Source organism: Octopus sinensis, linkage group LG1 (assembly GCF_006345805.1).
Source record: "Octopus sinensis linkage group LG1, ASM634580v1, whole genome shotgun sequence".
NCBI lineage: Eukaryota > Metazoa > Mollusca > Cephalopoda > Octopoda > Octopodidae > Octopus > Octopus sinensis.
In genome coordinates, this window is record NC_042997.1 from 7,780,285 (window position 1) to 7,803,566 (window position 23,282).

A 23,282-nucleotide genomic window follows, 5' to 3' on the forward strand; every position below is an offset into this window, starting at 1 on the left:
GCGTTAGAGTTGAACTTTTTGTTTTGTTCAAAGAAACGTTGGCGTTTCTCGTACCGTCGGATCTTTTGTGCTTTGGCAAGGATATCTTGTGTTAGCTTTTCTTTTATCTCAGGTAAATATTTTTCTATGATGTTGTATTTGCAGAGTATTTTTGCTTTATTTTTCTTGCTCAGTAGCGTTGATTGTCTACTGATTTCATTAAGAATCGACATGTTTTCTCATTTTTTTGTATTTTGTTTTGGATGTTTTTTATCCACAGAGTTTGTTTGGGTGGTGGTACTCCTGTTTGGATGGGTTTGAGTGAGTATCCAGCTTCTTTTGTGGCTGCAGTGGTTGCTGCGTATACTAAGTCATTTAGCTCAGTGATATCGCTTTTTGTTTCATTGGCTATTAGTTCCGTGACGGCTAGGTTTATGCTGTTTATAATTGGTGTTGTTGTTTTGTCTATTTTGATTTTTAGGAGGTATGGTCGGTGGTCCCATTTTGAGCTCTGTGGTTTTCAGTTCTTTGATTATTCTACTTTTTATAGTATCATAATCATTAGGCTCCCCTTCGTTGTTTCCAGGTTTTAGATTTGTGTCGTTTTCTTTCTCATTTGCATGTTTGTTTGTCGAATTTTGGCTTGCTGTTTGTCGTGTATTATTATGCATCCTTACGGTCTGGGCTTGTTGTTTTATGTTTACATGGTTTTTATTGGAAATTTTACGTTTGTCTTCGTGTTTTACTGTTTCAGTGTTTATATTATTGGGCATTGTTGTGTGGCTTCTATCTACATTTTCCTGATGTATTTTGTTCTTTTAAATGTTCTATTTCTATTTCTGATATTTTTTTTGCGTTGAGAATATATCTTCGTACGTTAGCTAGTTTATTATGGTTCATTGCTGTATCTAAGTCTATATTTATGTTATTTTCCTTCCATATTTTATATGGATGTGTTGTTGTGTTTTAATTCTTTGGGTAGAACACTGCTGTAAAGTAAGCGTATAAGATAGGAATGTAATCCTCACGTGTCCATTTATGTCTTTTGGGTTTTATTTGCGGGACATGAGGAACAACGTCCGGTCCATTATTTTGACGGTCGTCATTTTCGTAGGGTACCGGTCCGTTCATTTCTGTTGTCACATTGTTTTGCACGTGTAGTTTTTCGTACATTTTATGTTGTAAGTTTAAAGTACGTACTTGCCGATTGTTATTCTTGGGTTGAATAATATCGGTGTTATTTAATTTCTTAGTAGTTTTTTTGTACATGATGTTTGGGGTCGGAGTTGATCTGGTGTTGATGGATCGTAGGGGTCGGAGATTGAGCTGGTGTTGATGGATTGTAGGGGTCGGAGATTGATCTGGTGTTGATGGATCGTACTTTATTATTATTGTTATTATTATTATTATTATTATTATTATTATTATTATTATTATTATTATTATTATTATTATTATTATTATTATTATTACACTAGTTCATTGTATATTTTTTTCATCACTCCAACTACATTTTCAAAAGTTTTCAACTATATTATTATACGTGTCTGGAGCAAGAGTACGCTTGTTTGGCATTCGTTTGTGGTTGTTTGTTGTTTTGTTCATTGATATTCCAAATTTTATGGAACGGTTATTTTAGCAACGCAGCTTTCTGCAAGAGAGCCGAGCCGGTGTCCCTTTAATGAAAAATTTTGAGATTTAAAATTGCAAATTTAGTATTTTAAAACAAAAATTCCAATATAGGTTCCAAAATCAAGAGAAGCGATTCCTGTTGGAATAGCTGCGATGGCATTGTACTCCCACTATTATTTAATATGGTCGAGGAGCGAAGCAGATAATAGCAGCAGCAACAGATACGACAGCAGTAACAACAACAAAACTCGTATCAGTGATGAGCTAGATATATTTTAAAATAACGCAAGCACGAACTCCACCATTATCCCTACGACCACCACCAGAAACATTAATGAAGTGACAGCAGCAGTCGTTCTTTTTTCTTAGCAGAATGGAAATGTTTTGCTAAAAGCTGTCGAAATATGGAAAAATCCGAGTTGAAAGGAAAGGTTTTGAGAGTCGCTTAAGAAAGAATGGAAAAACAGTCTTCCTTAGCAGAGTGGAGGATGTGAAAACTATTTTATATAAACAAATATCATTAAAGAGGAAGACAGTGGAGCAATGCAGGCTCAGATTGAAAACTGCCTCAGACCAGTCTGCGGTTTAAAATATTGCGCCGCTAGTGGGAGACGCTTTTGTACAGTTAAGATTCTCAACCTAAAATTTAACTACAGAAAATGCTACAACAACGCTCAAATGCGAGGAATTATGACCACATCCAGCATGGTGGGTTGTCACAGTAAAGGTTGCAGAGTTGCAACCAGAAGTGAACATCCCTTTGCTGGTACCAGTCGTATTATAAGGCATAGAAAACAAAACAAAATTTCTGCAAGTTCACACAACGGGGAAGGAGGATTTAATCAGGCATAGATATTGAATTGTGGTTACACGCCCATATGATTAGTATCAAAGACACCCCTTATCTAATAAGCCTACCTAGTGGAACACTGTTTTATGTAGCGGTAGAAGGTAGAAAGATGAGATATCACGTTTGTAGAGAAATAAATAATCTAAAGGTTTCCTGTCTCATCTAAAGTAAAGAAAAACATAAGTGCTTACTCAACAATAACAGCAGCAACATGAATAATAATACCAACGACATCAGTTCCATGGTTAGCAGAAGCCAAAACCAAAACAAAACAATATCAACAAAAAGAGCAACAAGAGATATCCATCAGTAACAAAATCCGGTACCGCAGCCGAGAAAAACAATAACAATGCCTCCATCTTCGCAACCGACAGAAGCCTAACCCAAACCAGTCGACCAGATGACCAGCTTAGAAATGCATGATTATGCAGATATACCTCTCCCCCTGCCACAGATTTTTCTGATATTGAATACCTGTCTAGCGAGGAAGGCAGTCATGGAAACTCAGCCGAATTGATCCTGGTGAAAGGAAAAAGAAAAGAATTACAAAATTAAAAGCTCGGTACAAGTCTAAAAAGAAAGATATTGGAAGTGGAGACACAGGAACCAACAAAGCAACACACACCCACATACCCTGTACCATCACAATTACAAGCTACACTACAAATACGACCAAAATTACAAACCCTCAACAAAAGAAAACACATAGCAATCCAGACCAGCAACATGAGCTGTACTCCCAATGCATCACTAATTACACCACCATAGACACTATAGACGCCCGAGAAAAATTTAATACATTTAATAAAACTACACTAATATACACAGACATTACTCGAAATGGCATAACTAATATATCCACAGAAGAATTATAACACAACTCAACAAGCTTACAACAAAAGGAAAACAAAATATCCCAAAGAAATTGAAGATTTACGTGGAACCGTAAAGAAAAGGCTCCACAAAGAAATAGTAATAGCGTGATTCTTTTTTCCTCCTTCTCTCTAACAAGCAGGGTCGTGCTCAGAATAAGCAGTTTAAATGCATTTAGTGGCTATCAGTGAAACTAGACGAGCATTCGCGCCCATTTTCGTGGGTAAATGAGGTCTACTTATTTCGTGTCAGCCGGAGGGAGTGGAACTGCGGTGTTGTTTCGGAGAGGTCTGGATCTGAAGATAAGAATGATTTTCCTGCACCCAGACGTTGAGCTGTTGGTACTGAATGAGCACAGTAGCAACGGAGGTGACTCCAGACAGGTGGCTTCACGGAGGTGACTTCAGACTTCAAACTTCAGTAAGGCTCGTAGGCAGGGACCCGGTTATTTGAAGAAGAACGCATAACTCACGGCCTTTACATTTCCAATAGTCAACAGCAAACGGTGGTTTGCCCTGAAAAATGGCAGAGTAGAATCGATTAAGTTGAATAAGTCATAAGGAATAGAAAGGAATTGAATATCGGGAAACTTAGAAACACAAAAGCTGCTTAGAAAAGACAACGTAACCGATGTGCTAGAGGCGAAATTGACACTGGACCAGTTCTTCAAAGCTAAGCAGATGGGATGCATTGTACGAGCTAAGTAGAGTTCCAACGTGGCAATGAAGCTACAATTTGATCTTTAGTGAACCAAAACGTGCGCACGGTACTGGACCCCGAGCAGATGAGTGCAACATTTCAGCAGCATTTCACTCAGTGGTTTAGGATGAAAGGCAATCAGGAACACAGGACGAAATTCAGTTCGTATCTCCGTCCTTAGGGCTTCTCTTTTAAATGCCAAACTACTTTAGCGCGGCCTCCCAACAGATGTTTGCCACAACTTAGCAGCAGAACATGAGTATTCCTAGTTCCTTGACTGGAGGAACGGAGGCACTGCTGAGAGTGAACCCAAAGAAGAGAGCTCAAATACAAAATGTTTGTTCCATTATGCTACTAACCGTAGATTTCAAAATTTCGGCCAAGGCGTGTGCAAAGATGTTGCCATTTGTCAAGAATTGTTTGGTGATGCGCAAACATGCGTAATCCCAAACAGATTTATCCACAATCTACACTTCATGTCATACATCATAAACCGGGTGGCTGGCATGGATGGTTCCATCATCATTTTGGATCAATCTAAAACGCTCTAAAGGGGGTCTACAAATACTTGGGGCCTGTTATCATTTCTGCTTGTTTTTGTGGCTGGATCACCGCAACGTACAGCGATATCTGCTCGGTAGTTCTGTAAAATGGTTACCTATCGGAACCGTTCAGCGTCATGCGCTCGATCTGTCAAGGGCGTACCCTCTGGTCAATTATATATGTATCGGCTCTAGAACCACTACTACTGAAATTAAAGTTGTTCAGAGGCATCCCGCGTAAACTAAGATAGAGGAGGACCTTGTCAGCATACTCAGACAAGGTTACCGTCATAACGTCGAGCAGCAGCATCATACAGCTGGTCGGCACTGTTCTAGAAGAATAGGAGACTTTGGCAGGATCATATCTTAACCAAGGCCTGCAGCTCGGCACCTGGAGAGGCAAGTGTACACCGTCCAATAATGTCGTGGGACGCTGGACGGGGGATCCGGTTAAATTGCTCCTGGTTTGGTTTCGTCTGGATCTCCAGGTGAAGAAAGACTGGGGCAAAATGACGGGCAACGTAGATAGTGTCACTCAGAAATGAGATGAAAGAAAGCTATCGCTGAAAGGTCGGGCGAATGTTGGGAGTACTTACATTGCATCCGTAATATACTGCCACCTCACCGTCATACACTGTCCCGGTTTGTTTTGTGTTCTATTTGCTATCAATCCCCGCTGAATAGAGGATTGGGCATGCCATGGCTAATGATGTTCAGACATGCGCTAAGGATGCGACATTACCTTTCCTTGATAATGTGCAGTGTGGTCATCGTTTCTTACACTTGCTCTTCCAAAACGTTTCTCTTTGACTGGGATGCAGTCTTGAATCAAGCGTAGATCGAGGTACTGTACCTGGTACCTAGAGTGTCATCAGGCACTCACAATTATCAAGTGCAATGACGTTTTCTGCAAGACAATGAAAGTTGACGAGGATCAGCAGACTGGTCTGTTCCAGAATACTTTCTGGACGGGGCCTCTGGATAATTTCCGGAAATCTTTGGCGTTACTGTACTACCAGGGACAGGCATTGCCGATTCGAGATTAATTCTACAAGTGTGGACGTGCCGTCATCCAGGCTTGCTCGAGATGCAAGGAGAGCGACGAAATTATCCGTCCAGTGCCTGAGTATTGTGGGTTTATATCGAACAGCTGAAGTCTCCCGCTCTCAGCTGAGTCCATCGTGAAGATCATCCTATCACATTACTTTGGCCGGAAAAGACAGGCAGTGTTTTTATTTTTTTGTTTGGGGTCTGAGTGAAAGAGGCTCTGTGGAGGACCAGCTTGAAGAAGCTGAAGACAGATACTTTCCTCTTTTTCCAAGCCCTCATCAACTTTTTCAAGTTGCACTTGAAAAGAAAAGGAGGCGGTGGATGTGTTGCCTCTCGACAAGTTTTTGAAAGGTGGATTTATGCTGCAAGAATGGTCCAAGAGAAATGGCCTGTTCTAAGCATGCACCTAGAGACGAAGAGGAGAGAGCCTCTTTAAACCCACATTGTAATGTTTTGTACCATTCTCAATGATTTTGTGAACCTTTGTGGTTGATAAAGAAAATTATTATTATTATTATTATTATTATTATTATTATTATTATTATTATTATTATTATTATTATTATCATTATTATCATTATTATTATTATTATTATCATTATTATTATTTTATTATTATTATTATTATTATTATTATTATTATTATTATTATTATTAATGCTGTTGTTGTTGTTGTTGTTATTATTATTATCATCATCATCATCATTATTATTATTATTATCATTATTATTATTATTATTATTACTACTAATAATAATTATTATTTTCGTTGCTGTTGGTGTTGTCGTTGCCTTCCTCGTCGTTGTTGTTGTTTTGTTGTTGGTGTTGTTATATAATATCAGTATCAGTAGCAAGGGGAGGTGAGAAAAGATACTGTCATTTGCATCCTTTTATTGGTGTGATTCTTCTTTTTTTTATTTTCATTTTATTATTTTTCTTCATGTTGATTTTCTCATATTTATATTTTTTTTATATCTATTATACTTGTTTCTTTTACTCATTTATCGTCATCTTTCATTGCAAATAACATTTCTCGTGATAAATGTTATTTATTTCTTTGTTTTACCATCAGTTCTTAAGTTTCCTGTCATTATTGTTGATGTTATGATAGTGTGATTTTGTTTTTATATAGGTTGATTTATCTTTTAAATGTTCTTTTTAGTAGCACTGTTGTATTGTTGCTGCTCTTGTCAATGATAATTTATTTGTTATTTGCTTTCCCCTTTTTTTGTAAAGTTGCATTTTCTATAGTTATCTTCGAAAGTAGCTTAACTAAAGCCGGTTGATCTTCAGTAATCGGAAAACATTGATAATTTGATTGTGAGATATTCAGATAAATACACATACGTGTACTGATACACACATGCTTATATAAATAAACATACACCTACGTAAATCTTACATGGAAACTTACAAATACAAGACAAAATACGTAGAGATGATTTCTAAGAAGAAAGAACGAATGTGTATAGAAATGAACATATCTGAGATACGGAACGACCTAGATACACAGGGTGACGCATACACAAAAAATAGCAACAGCGAGAGAGTGGAGAGAGAAAGGAGGAACGATTGCGAAAGAGAAAGCAAAGTCTTGAAGAAATAACACGTACAACAAAAGAAATTCAAAATACAAACGCAGACAGTGAAAATAATGTCGAAGACAAACACATAAATGAAAATCGAATGACAGTAGAAATGAAAACAAAATGACATCTGCAATGTTAAGGGAAAACTTAAGATAAATGTCATTTTGAACAAAGTTTATGACAGGAAGAATATTGCTACTAAAAGCATCGACAACAGTCGCAAAAATAAGGTTGATATCAAATATAATTATGATACTAATAGTACAAGTGTATTTAACCATTAATTACATCATACGATCACTACCTAACATAATGTAAGATATTGATATCAAAATTCATTGAACATTTGGCAGTGGTGTGTGTGTGTACATACGCACACGAACTTATAACCAGTTCAAATACGCACAAGGTATATACAAAAACTTCTGAGTAGGTGTGTTCCTGCGATGATTTAGTATATTTACACCCATTTGTTTCGAGCTACAAACTTTCTCCTTGACAAAACGCATTGAATGGTTTTTGTACGGGTTCGATTATGCCTCAAAGATATTTGAACTAGTATATTTATCCTATATATTTATACACTTCAATGTAGAGCGTTCCTGCCCTGTACACACGTGTATCCCCGCGTGTATATATATGAGACTCATTCCCGAAGTCTTTGGAGTCTTTTTCAGAAAACACTCATTTATTTCCAGAGCGAATATGTCCAAGATCCTGGGACAGCTTCCTTCATTTTCTTAGTATCCTGAAAAAGACTAGCTGTGAGTTTCTTCTGCAGCTTGGTTAACAAACATAAGTTACAGGCAGCACTTTCTCTTCTGCTGGGAGGATGAAGGATAGTTTTGATGCGCATTTCTATCAGGTACTAGGTTACTAGGACAATGCACCATTCGCCAATATATCTCCTCCGTCAAACTTTCAACAAAGTTCTCTTGCTGACAATCTGGCCAGAGGAAGCCCAGTGGATGTAAAGCATAATCAAGAGTTTTCCAGTGAGTACGCTTTCATTGACCTTTTTATGTGTGTGCGGGGTGGGGTGGGGGCAGGATGCTTCATTTCGTCATTTTGTCTCATTGTCTCTGGATAATATCAATACATCCAGCTTTCCTAACGTCATCAGAAACTGTAATACGCTTGAACTGGAGTCAGTGACCTCAACTCTCTCAGCTGTTGCCAAGGTAGCTTTCGTTCTCTTTGTCACTGACCACGCTCGGAATAAACTTTGCACAAAAGTTGAGCATAGGCGCAGGAGTGGCTGTGTGGTAAGTAGCTTGTTTACCAACCACATGGTTCCGGGTTCAGTCCCATTGCGTGGCACCTTGGGCAAGTGTCTTCTACTGTAGTCTCGGGCCGACCAAAGCCTTGTGAGTAGACGGAAACTGAAAGAAGCCCTTCGTATATATGTATATATAAATATATATATATGCGTGTGTGTGTTTGTGCGTCTGTGTTTGTCCCCCTACCATTGCTTGACAACCGATGCAGGTGTGTTTATGTCCCCGTTACGTAGCGGTTCGGCAAAAGAGACCGATAGAATAAGTACTAAGTACTAGGCTTACAAAAGAATAAGTCCCGGGGTCGAGTTGCTCGATTAAAGGCGGTGCTCCAGCACGGCCGCTGTCAAATGACTGAAACAAGTAAAAGAGTAAAGAGAGAATATACAAATCTTCATGAATAATTTTTTGTATATCTGCCAATCTAACTCCGAACAGTATGCTTATTGTCTTTATACACACACTGCCTCTTCATCCACACAATTGCGAATTTTCACGACCACCTCATATGTTCTGGCGCTCTCTTCCTTCACTTGCTTTTTATTGTTCCTCTACTACTATTGTGCATCGAAAAACAAAATCTCTCTCTAACATTTCGCCTAGTTTAACGCAATATTATTGCATAAAGATCTTCCAAATCGTCTTCGCCGCCAGATTGCATTCTGCAAAATAGTCAGCTGTGACAAATAATGATTAATAAGTTTTTGTTGTAGTATTGCTACATACTTCTCTTTTAATCTAGAAAAAGTATGCTAGGTATGCTAGCTTAATGGACGTGTAGTATTGGCATGCTAACATTGAAATAATCTAGTACAATTATGACTGCCTTCTCTAAAAGTCTCAAAGTTTCTGGAATGCACCTTCTATGCATATATTCGTGCGTGTGTAGTTGTGTCCTTTTCCATATATATATATATATATATATAATATATATATATATTATATATATATATATATATATTATATATATATATATATATATACTACGTGGGTGTGCCACGCTCGATGAAAGAATGATATAGTTCATACAGTCAAAAATGGTACAAAACTAGACTACCATGTTACCGTCGGTTTCGCGTCGAATTGACGCTATTTGTACAAAACATTTCTTTAGACATTTTGGCAGGAATTGTACAATCTATTGATCGCTGAATGGTATATAACGTCTACTTGTTGAGTTGGGTTGGTAGCAAGGAGAGAAATTAAATATTAGTGAAAACTAACTTGCGCAGGGCAGATCCTTGAAGAAGAAGTAATAAACAGATAGAAATGAAAGATTTTTATGCAGAAAAGAACCTTGCAACTCATAGGTTATGACAATTATAGTGGTCATTGTAAAACGACCAACATTGACTGTTATTAATGGCAACGAAGGACGAAAACATTTAGTAAGGTAGGCCTGTCTATATTGAAGACTTTTTGAACGTCACTTGTATTGAAAGATATGCCGCTAATTAAGGTCAGTAATAATACTGATAACGTTTAAAAGCTGATAGCAGGAGATAAAGCGAGAATAGGCGGCTTAACAGAACTTACGTTAATGTGTGGGGGAGAATTTCCGATTGAGAGATCGTATTCACCACAAGAAGATTAAATTACCTGTATAGCATCCTAACAGTGCCAGACACCAGGAGTTAAACTCAAGGCCTCAAGATAAACCAGTGGAAAATAAAATGCATGCGGTCCAAAAAAATATCGAACACTTGAATAGTGGTGAAATACGATGAAATTGGGAACGGGTAGAGAGTGTTCAGAGAATGTTAACAAACACACAGACAGTCAATATATACCACAGGAATAAGGAATCTCGTGTAAAGGAAGAGATAAATACTTGTGGTTTACCTTTGTAAAATATGTGCTCAAAACGCAATTCGACAAAGTCCTGTTTGAGATTTTCCTCAATAGCAGCATTTTATACTTATAAGAAACTAAGATATGTGTAGCACTATGACGAAGAATGAACCGCAACGTGCAACAATACAATTTACCAAGGAGTGATCCCTGCAAGGAATATATCTTGGGACCATGTCCGCATCTCCGAAATAAATACATTCTTGAACGGAGTGGAGTGAACGATGTGATATGGGATTTATATTATATAATATAATATTATTTTATATTACATTATATTAAGTGTGCGTGATTGTCGGTGAGTGTTTGCATATTTTTCTTTATGATATAAAAATATGTATAGAATTTATATTATATTTGATATGCAATTTATGTGTTTAACATATTATCTGGAATCTTGTTTACATCTATTACTTGTGCTATTTTATATTTTGAGTATTGCACTGCATTTACAGCGAGTGTTTGGAACGTTCTGCTTGTTACGGAGCACTAAATCAATTCCGGGAGTACTGATGTAATTACAATTCACAATAATATATTTGCATTACATCCACATGATTTAATAATTGCAGGCATCCTCGCTTCAATATTTAAAATGACAGGAATTATTTCGGTGTTTTTATAAAATATAATACATCCGTGTACGTATGTATAAACAAATTCCTTTATATATCTGGGGAGATATACAAAGCGATGCGAGGGTGAGGAAGGGAGAGAAGTGTGGGTATATATGTGACAAAAACTTAACATGCAAATTGCAAGATATCTCATCTCCGAAAAATAGTTGCTTCTAGAATCATCCATGTTTCATATATTCGAAAAAAAGTTAATGCTTCAGAGTGAAATATGTGATGCTTCATCAAATATAAAAATGACTTCCAACTTATAAATGATATTTCAAATATAATATAAGGAAATATAAGCTAATATAATAGAATAGAATCTAGTTTAATATGCATTGTTTAATATGCGCCAGTGCGTGTATTTGTGTGTTTACCTAAATGGATGCGACTGTGTTTGAGTGATTGTGTGTGCATGTGTATATATGTGTGAGTTCCGGTAGCCATATATTTCCACGTTTCGGTGAATACAGAAGGAATTATAATGATCAAATTGCAATAGCATTATTTAATACGATAAAATGCGTTGAAATTATGATAAAACAAAGTGTGAGCTCTTTTATATAGGTGCACGTGTACACAAACCCGAGGACATACAGTCACAAACACATACAGTCAAATAAGCACAACGTACGAATGTAGATATTCGGTTGTACTTGTCATCAGGTGCATGCGCGCGCGCATGTGTGTGTGTAAATATATATAAGTGTATGTATGCATGTATATTCAACTGTGAAAAGTGTGCATGATGTAGAGTAATGTGATTTAACGTAAACATAAGCATTCGTCGTCATTGAAACCGAATTTGTTTAGCAAATTAATATAAGTGTCATTCAAACAGTCCAATCAATATTTCTGTTTGTCAAACATATGCAGACGCACATATCTACACAACAAATGTATGTATGCACATTTATATATATATATATATATATATATATACATATATATATGTATATATATATATATATATATACATATATATGTATATATATATATATATAATATATACATATATATGTATATATATATATATATCTGTGTGTATATATATGTATGTAAAGTCAGGGAGAGTGATATATATATAGAGAGAAAATACAGATTGATTGGTATAGATATATGCATATGCATTTTTGATAATACATACATATGTATACATACATACATATACATACATATCTATATATACATATATATACATATATATCTATATATATATATATATACATATATATGTATATATATATATATATAAACATATATACATACATATATATATGTATATATATATAATATATACAAAATGGGACAAGAACGCAAAAAATACAAATAGACGATACAAAAAACACGGACAGGTTGTTATCTGCTGTCATGTACCGGGTCATCCTCGCAATTTCGGCTGGTTACTCTTGAGATTGCTCCAATCTGGACAGCCCCAAAGAAAAACTAAGTTACGAGCTTAGTTTATATATATATATATATAATATATATATATATATATATATATATATATATATATATATATATATATATATATATATATATATTATATATATATATATTAATATATATATATATGCTGGCACACCACCTTTACTGGAACAAATCGACTCCAGGACTGATTCTTTTTAAGCATATTACTTATTTTCTCGGTCTCTTTTTCCGAATCGCTAACCTACAGAGACGGAAACACACCAACAACGGTTGTCAAGTGATGGTTGGGGGACAAACACAGATACACAAACATACATATATATATATATAACTGAACCCGGAACCAGGTGGTTGGTAAGCAAGCTACTTACCACACAGCCACACAGGATATGTAAATAAATGTCCTATTTCATTATGCTGGCTGTGCTCCAATGGCACTGGCTAGTGGCTGTTTTCTGTGGGTACATCATGGTTATACCGGTATAATGTAGAGGAAATGTAATAATAAGAATGGTTTGGAGATGGAATTTATTACTATTTCATACATCGTTAAGGCTGTTTCCACAAATGATCTGACTTTAACATTAGAGTCCGTGTCCCTGGGATGAGTATAGCATATGTTAGGAAATGTCTGAATTAGTCTCTACAAAATGAGAGAAGAGATAAGGAAGCTCAGGTTATGGAAAATATCAAGTCGGACCCTAAAGCTTTCTTTAACTTTGCGAGATAGACAGACTCCCTACGCCACAAGATGGGACCTCTCTTCCAAAAATATGGCTCCTTCACAGGAAACCCAATAAGGATAAGTGAAATACTGAACGAGCATTTCCGAATTGTGTTCACAACACCTTTGGGACTCAGGCAAGTGAGGAAACCAGCAAAATTCTTTGCCATCCTACCAGTAACCAAAGAGGTGACAATTAATTACATCAACATTGATGATGTAACTCTGGCTATAGAAGTGATTAACACAAGCTCAGCTACAGGCCCAGATAGTTTCTCTGCAATCCTTCTGAAATCATGCAAATGAACCCTTGCAAAACCACTCCAGCTTCGTTTTTAGAGCTTTCTTCCAACTGGTAAGATTCCAGACAAACTGAAGGAAGGAATACTATGCCCTAACCCAAAAGGAAGAAGCAGAGCAGATGTATGCTAAAAGTTATAGGCCTATCTCTCTGAAATCACACATGGAACGAATAGTCTGCAAGAAACTAATGTCGTTCCTTAAAGAAAGTTACTTGCTGACACCCAGCATTAATTTAGAGCAGGTAGAACGTCCCTGAAACAGCTCTTGCAACATTGCGATTATGTGTTAAAACAGCTGCTAAATGACTCAAGTGGGAATGTGATATATCTCGACTTTGCAAAATCCTTTGTTAAATTCGACCATGGTATGAAATGTCACAAATTGTGTGATCTCGGCATAGTGGGGAAAACTCGGAGAGTGGCTAGATGACTTTCTGTCAAACAGTGGTGGCCAATGAAGCGAGCAGTCTTAGGGCCACTGATATTCATAGTGGCCCGCTCAGACATGCCCTCAGCTGCACAGAAAGCCACTCTTGCTAGCTATGCAGATGACACAAATGTCTCTCAGACAATATAAAATCATGAAAATATTACGAATCTGCAACGCGAGTTGGACCCAATATACAGGTGAACTAAGGATAACAATATGCCGTTTAATGCATTTCGAGCCCTGCACAAAATTTCGAGCCCTGCACTACCGACACATAGAGCTGAATGACATGCAGACAGAGTACACTGGTTCAGGAGGCAATCCTTGAATCAAATTCAAAGCTTGACCTGGGTATTGACATGAGCAATGATGCATCTTTCCAGGTGCATATTACCAATTTGCTAATAAAATGCAGACAGCTAGCAAGTAGGATCCTCCATACTTTCAAAACGAGAGTAAGGGAGACACTACTTATTCTTTGGATGGCATACGTCCTCAACCATTTGGACTACTATTCCCAACTATGATCACCACGCAATATAAAATGAACGGTGGAACTCGAAGCAATCCAATGAAACTACACACAAACATTATCTCAATGCAATTGATCAGCTACTTGGAAAAACAGAAAGAATTAACACTCTTCTCCCTATAATGAAGGCGGGAAATTCTGAAAGGCCTTGGACGAAAGTTTGACATTAAAAGTCACACTGACAACAGAACAGGGAGTCACTACATAGTGCCAAAGTTCCCAGCCCCACTATCAAATTACAGGAACAGATACTGCAACAGCTTGCAAATCAGGGGCCCGCAGCTCTTCAATATCCATCCAAAATACCTGAAAGACTTGCACGGTGTGGATGTAAGTAACTTCAAACCAAGATCGGATCTCCGCATGTCAAGGGTTCCAGATGAGTCTACCTCACGGCAGGAAACAAAGATGTGGTGAACAGCATCCAACCCCGTCATTCACCAAGTGCGACTTATCATATCAGAAGCGATTTCAAATAATCGTGTAACACATCTAACAGTAGTGTCCCAGCATGACCATAGCTTTAAAGCTGAAACACTTTTAAAATTTATATACATATATATATATATATATAATATATATATATATATATTATATATATATATATATATATATATATATATATCCACATATCCATATGCGTACATAATTACAATACAAACAGAAACTGTATTTAATGAAGTCTTTCGGTTCATATACCGAAAATTGAACTCTTTTATATATGAACGTCCCTTTTAAATAGCTACGATTTATCGAAATGGCTACCGTGTTAGTTTAATATAGTTGTTTCAGGTCATTACACTGATATTATGCTGCAGTTACGGACATTACAAGATATTCCTTCTCTGTTTATGGCAGGTATTGTAATGATATATGTTGAGAAAATATAGTTAGCTATTTTATTTAGATTTATTTCTGAAATTTCTATGCGTGAATAAAAATTTGCCATTGAATTCAAATTCAATTTTTTTAAGCATTTCTGCTAAAATATTTTTATGGTTCTTTTCCCATTAATCTTTTGGGATAACAAAATCAAAATCTGAAAAGAAATATCTCTAAAGATGAAATAGAAAAAGAGAAAAGTAAATAAATATGGTGTGAAATAAAAAAACATTCTGCGACTAAATTTTAGTGTAAAAGCTCTTTCAAATGAATATAACATATTCGTGTAAGAAGAGAAACACGTAAAAGTACGTATTTTAGAGTTATTTATTATAGCTATTTAATGCGTTTTCTTTTTTTTATACTTTTTTATATTTTGTTTATTTCATGTATAGATGAATTTCGGTTGTGACTGAAAATTCGAAAACGAATAAACAGCTACTAAAGGAACATTTTCAGATTGCTTATTCCCAACCGTTTATAGTACTACAAGTTACCATTCGCCTAAAATATTAAAATTGCGTTTTCTGGTATTTTCGCCAACTTTGTGTGGCTGCTGAGGTTGCCCTTGAATGAGGCTATTTTGCAATTGTGAATCATCACATCCAGGTAAATCATTTGCTTAAATCTTTGTAAGTAGGTTGTGTTACTGGTACTTGTCTTAAATTCTACACAAAATAATATTACTATATTTCATGGCTGCATTATAAAGTTTCTAGAAATAACTACTCTAAAATACTGAATTCAACACTTCCCTGGTTTTATGTTGTGTAAATGAACTTGCTTTTTCAATTGGACTTTAATTCTCAGATAACTTCTGTAGTATGTACTGATTAGAAAGTAAGTCATGGAATTACATCAACATCATTGGAAGAGTTCCAGACCAGTTGAACTTTAGCAATACAAGAGGCTATATAATTAATAATAGAAAGCCTCCAATGGTCTAAACCGACTTTGCGAAATTACTTGATTAACGACTTATGTATCGAATTAAAATTTGTTAGTTATATGTGATTCAACTATTGCCGCCGTATTACAATGGTACTGCGATGACAAGTTAAATAAGTCAAGTGGAATTTATTTCCTGTGATATTTACACACACCGTCGCAACACGCTGATGTGATGATGTGTGTAAGCTACACTAATATTAGATTATGATGCTATCAATTCAGACAATTCCGTATGCCCTAGTCTACAAAAATCAGCACCAATTTTGAAATATAATATTCGACTTCTTTTCACTTGAACGACGTCACACTTTAATATTTCCATAATCGTATATATCTTTCCAAATTTTAAAATGATGTAATAACCATGGATTTTAGAGAATAAAAAAAAATATTTTATAGTAATGGCATTCGAGTGCACACTGATACGACAGTCGAGTGCACACAGACACGATATTTGAACTGTAGAACATACCTATACTGATATAATCTTCATATTCCGTGTTATTTCCACAATGGCTGATAAATGACTGGGTCAAGGTAGGGTGAAATGATAACAACTTCGTTATATGCGTATATAAAGTAGATTATCATGGTGTTTATTGACCGACAACAAAGGAAAACATCATTTAATATGTACATACAAAGGTCTTATATCACGCGGGAACGTTTGTCGATTATTAAAAAAAAACTATATACACAGATTTTGAATTCTAGTTTGATTCTTTGCATCACCAAGCTTATATACACATACATGCATACAAATATACGTACACACACACACGCACACAAACATAAATATGTATATCTATATAGTCTTAATATACCAATGTGTGTATTTGCATGTTTATGTGTGTACTTGTATGCTATATATATATATATATATATATATATATATATATAATACACTTTGATAAACTTAGATATGTTTCAACCAAAGATTGGTCCAAGCCATGTCTAACTTAATAGCACCACCTGATAGTATTATCTAAATCTTGTTTAAGTCAAGTTTTGTTTATGGTCCATTCAAGTAGTGAGTTCTTGTTTAGTGAGTTGTATCCAAGTATGGTTGGCTTATCCGGTATTCCACGACGAAATCTATCCAGATTCCGTTTAAAGGTGATGGGATCATTTTCTTCTTTGATCTCTTTCGGGACAATGATAAACAGGGCAGGGCCTCTTGAGGAAAATAAATTGTGTCGCAGTGTACCTATATGTTGTGATCCTTAATTGGGCAGGGGGCGTATAGCGCGTGGTAGTTTGGGCAATGGTGATAGTATATTCTCCACGTCGTACAAATGATGTACCGCTGGCGACGGCGCTGGGGAAAGTAGAGATTCAAGGCTTTAAGGCGATTCCAATAATCGAGAGCAGTCATGCTTTCAATTCGTTTAGTGATTGTTCTCTGGGATGATTCAATCATGGAAATGTTTTGCTTTGTATGGGGAGACGACAAAGAGCGTGCAGTATTCGGTGTGTGATAGTATAAAGGAGGAGAAAATTGGAATGATGACACCTTGTTTTCTGGACCGGAAGGTTCTTAAGATCAAAGAGGTCATCCTAAGAGCTATATCGACCTAATTGTTGATGTGGGCACTCCAATTGAGATTGTTATCTACAATTACACCCAAGTATCTGATATTTTTAGATGCCGTGAGCGGTTCCCCAGAATATTAAAATATATATATATATATATATTATTAAACGCCACGCATACATTTCCAAGTAAGTATATCTTAATAATTTTGTTGCCACTCTCTGTGCTGTTCTGTCCTCCACCTTCGTTTCCTCTCTGTTCCTTTTGCTAATTCTTTTCTTCCCCCTTCTCCCCTTTCCGTTTTTTCTCTCTCATCATTTCTCTAATTCTTTTCCTCTCCCCATCATCGTTCTCTATCGGTCCCTCTGACTTTCTCATTCTTCGTCTTTTACTCTCTCGTTTTCACACGTGCCCATCGGCCATCTTTTCCTAACTTGAGCTTTTTTCTTTCTTTTTCATCTGCCACACATATCACACGCATATTTGTCTGTTTCCTCTTGTCTGTCTCAATCTTCTCACCTGTCAAATCTTGTTCTTTCATGGTTCGCCATGTCACGTCATTATGGCTTAGCAGCGCTTACTGCTTGTTTTCACTTTCCTGTTTTTATTACCCTCCACAAATCCCAAATTTTATTTTGCATTGCGGGAGCAACTGTTTTCTCGAACACACAACTTGTCGTAATTACTTCAAATGTGGCGTAGATAAACAGCTGAAAACTGATGAAGGATCTTTATTTATGTTACTTGTCTTGTTTTCCATGTGTTTCTTTCGTTGTTGGCAAAAAGTTGGTAATCCATGTTTTTGTATTCCATGTTGTTTACATTTTATGACGTCAAAGATGATCAGAAACCAATTGGTCCAGGGTACAAGATGGTAAATGTTTTTCATTTCCAAATTTATTCCTGTCGAATTTTATCCGTTATTTATGTGGTTTACAGAACCTAGCTGTTCTCTCTAGCGTGTTGAATTCCCTTTAAGTGGATTCCTTATATGTTTAAATATACACTATATCGTATGACTAATATATAGTCTTCTTGACTATTTTTTTTTTGCACGTTAGACCACTGGAAATGTAAATCTTGATTGAATGTTTTAATTTTAATTAAATTCTATTTCCCTTTGACATGATTATATATATATATATATTATATATATATATATATTATATATATATGTTTGTGTGTGTGTGTGTGAAGCGAGAGAGAGAGAGAGAAAAAGAGGCAGACAGACATACAGATGGAGCAAGGAAAGGAAAGAGAGATTGCAAGGCAGTTGTGGATTTATCGATATGTGTATCGATATTTAAAGTATTTGTATGGATGACGCATGTCAGAATGTTTTTGAAGATCACTTGAGAGAGAAAATAAATATCCGGCACAACTGGTATATTATGTGTCGTAGATACCTAAAACATTGGTATAGAGAAATATAAATCCTGAGGAATCGTAAGCACTTTGTTAGAAATACATTCATAGAACCAGAGCATTTATACGTCGTCACACCTACGCACGCACACACGAATAGACGCACACAGGAACGAAATCTGCATTCATAATCTGCCTAAGCAGCACAGAAGCACATATGTGCACACGCACACACGCAGACACACACGTTGGGGAATACTAAAAAATATATACGCTCACATACTGTTGCACATGTAAGAGAATTTACTTCCGTTTTTACAACATGCACTTCAGTATGTTATTAGAAATGTGCAACTATTCATTGTCAATTACTTTCCATTATATTATCCAATAATGAATAACTACCATAACCCTGTTATGCGGTCAATAACTAGCTTCTGAATATACATTTTTTTTATATCTCAAGAAAGCTATTGATAAGGATTAATAGCTATTTTCAGTGTTATTTCTATTTTCTTGTTGTAAGGACACACAGTTTCTGTCCAACACACAATCAACACTGCCGTTCCCCAGTTTCAGTTTTGTTTGCCTCTTTCATCCGTTTTTAAATATATATTTGACGTGACATACAATTACGCTTACTCCTACACAGAGGATAATCATTGTTCCTAAACTTAACTTCTTCAGCCACTAACTGCACATATGCAATGAAGACGCCATATCCAAAACCTACGATTATACCTTAATCATAGCTCTGGAAAGCATATTCCAGAAGAGCCATATAACTTTGTCTCTTCAAGCAGCAGAAGAAATACGAAAATTCAGAAACACTAATCAAAACAGTGAATACCACCACACCGCATATAGAGACATTATCTCTAGTATTTAGAACGTGACCTATGGTCGCTCCAAATTTTATGGCTCTCTAACAGCAAAGATATTTGTCAGCGAAAGCGCAGTCCTAATATAACTGAGAACTTATTCAAAGACTGGTCCTTGTCTTCTCTCTAGAGAGTATTTTACATGCAATAATGGTTGACACAGAATTAGAAGTGTGATCACTTCCAGGTTTTGTTCTCACTAACAGCAACGATTTCTTCTGGCAAAACCACATCTTTAACATGTCGATCCCCTTATCCAACAGACTGGCTCTACTCTTCAAGGTTAGAAACTATTTCCCCTCATCAATTACTGACAATCAACAGACTTAAAGTGACGAAATCAATTGATGTTTTGCTCAGAATCGGTGACAGTACTGCTACCCCAGACACCAATGATCTGGCATGCATCCAATAAATAGCTTTTGATTGATTACCATACAGTCACTCACTGACGCACTCCAGCATCTGTTACCTGTAAATTGTCTCATCCCATTAATTATTCTAACACTATTTCAATGACATTTGCTTCTCGGATTTCACTGGTTCTGTGCGTCCACCTAACTGGCTCTTCCTACCAACTCCTCATTCACACAGTTCATTAACTCTCTAGTATCTCCTAACTATTTTGTCTTTCTCGTTTCCTTTTGATGTAAGGAAAGGGATGCTTCTTCACAAATATTATAAATTCCTTCGTTAGAATGTAGAAAATATTGCCACTTGTTGCAATTTAGAAAAGTCTTTAATTATTTTATTCTTGTATTTACAAATTGCCTTGTAATGTGCATGTAATTTCTTGATATTTTCTGAAAAACCTAGCTTTTCTAGATTGCCACTTCCGTATTGAATACCAGAATCAAATGCACAAATTATCATTGGTATAAATCTAAATTTATATACTAGTTACATGAGATGATGTTTTCGAAGCATTTGTCCAAAATTTTCGCCTTTCACTAAATAAAATTTCTCTTTTCATTCTAGTTCTTAGAACATAATGATGCAAGATCTAGAGAGGAGCTTTCTTAAAGGTGGAATTTATTTTTGTCAAATCCCTCGAAAATGCCTGTAGATTGCAAGTAATTTTGTGATTTATACTGGCTCGTTTGAACGTTTATTTCTACAAGAACAAAGATTTTAAACCAGTGAGTGTTGAGTGCGTGCCTTCATATAATTGACTCCCTTCCTCTCAAAAGCCTTGCATAAAGAATCACCGAGGTGTGATCTCATTATTCCCTTACATTTTATAAACGTTTTACCATCCACTAACACTGCACAAGATTGAGATATTTTCTGCAAGCTTTGTTTTTCAACTTGTTTTATTCAGTTTAGTAATTCCATTAACACGTGCAGTGTAAGTTTTCCGTAAGTGTTCTTTAGCAATAATAGAAACTGTTTATAGGAAGGTATTAATGGCACAGTATTTAATATCACATTATATTATGTACTCACCGGCATTATCATCGGAAAGTTTTAACAGATCAGTCGGCTTTTTCTTCAGTCTCGCTAAGAACGCCCTATATCACAACAAAATCTTAGAAAAACTGAAAGTTTAGTTCATGAATAGTAGTTTTAGAATATTATTAAGTTGAATATATTTCATTATCGCCCGTTTCGAACCAGTTTCATGTAAAATATACTAAAATTTAGAGATCACAACAACAATTAGTTTACATTATTATCAGCCAGTCTTATGGTAGATTTTGCTGCTTTTTCAGTGTATTAAATGATCGTTTATTGTGAATGGAGGCTTTGATTTCGGATTCACTGTCAACTTCTTGTAAAAAGTATAATAAACATGTACTGAATTTGATAACTTGAAAAGAACAAATATTATATATATATATATATATATATATTGAAATTGTTCGAAAATTATGGTCCCTGTTAGTGTATATGTTTTCATTCATGCGCGTTAACTACAGCATTAGAGAATTTTAGGTCTCATTTTTAGCACTGTAGGAAGTTTTAAACACCCTAATCACATTACGGACAATTACAATTGTTGAAACACTGCAACCTTTTTGTTGAAACACTGCACACTGCTGTTTACATTTATTATATATATATATATATATATATATATGTATGTACATGGTATAGGTGTATAACGGTTGAATGTGGATTCGTCATTTAATTGATGGTTTCCAAAAAAGAGTTTTAATGTTGTTTCTTCATACTTTGGTGCGAGTTTAAAGGTGTAAATTTTCGAAGATATGAAAGTAGTACTTGTATAAAATATATGATGAACTTCATTCCATGACTCCCATCAACTTTGTTAAAAATAGAGGAGACAAGTTATTAAAATTTATCAAAAGTCTAATTCTTACAGACGATCGATTTGTACAGAGATATAATAATAATCTAAATTCATGAGTAAGTGAAATTAATTAAATATGAACCTCCTCTTCAGTGTAGGAAGGAAAAAACCGTAATACAAGGATCTAGGTACGTCATATTGGTATGAGTTCCTTGTATTATGCTTTCTTTCCTTCCTGCACTGAAGAATACGTTGATATTTCATTAATCTAATTTTATCATGAATTTATATTATCATTATATCTCTGTACGAAACGATCGCCTACACGAATTACACTTCTTATAAATTTTAACAAGTTTCCTCCATTTTTAACAAAATTGATGGGATTTATAGAACCTCATTCCATAAATTCATAATATATTCTATAGATAGAGAGATAGATAGACACATACACATATATATAGAAGATCCGTAGATAGCAATACCTTGTATACCCTTACTATATATATATATTAAACTCAGCTGGCGTGTTAGGAATGTGCCTTGGGGCAGAGAAAATATGTCGAGGTTACCACGATGGCTGCTTGACCCAAAAGGCCACGAGTCGGTCAGTCAGTCACGTGTGAAGAGAAGAGAGAGGAAAAGAGGGAGAGAGTAATTAATGAGGGGGAGAAGAGACAGAAAAAGAGAAACAAGGAATTTAGGAGGAGGAGAAGAGAGAAGAGAGAAAAAGAGACAGGGACAAAGTTTAGTGTAAAGTATGAATGGCAGGAGAGGGGGGAGAGAGACAGTGTTGGAGAGGGGGGAGAGAGACAGTGTTGATGAGTCGTACCAAGTTTAGAGAAATGTGTACTTACATAAAAGAGAGAGTGTACGTACGTCGCTACATATATATATACTCTTTTATCTGTTTCAGTCATTTGACTGCGGCCATGCTGGAGCACCGCATTTAGTCGAGCAAATCGACCCCGAGACTTATTCTTTGTAAGCCCAGTACTTATCTATCGGTCTCTTTTGCCGAACCGCTAAGT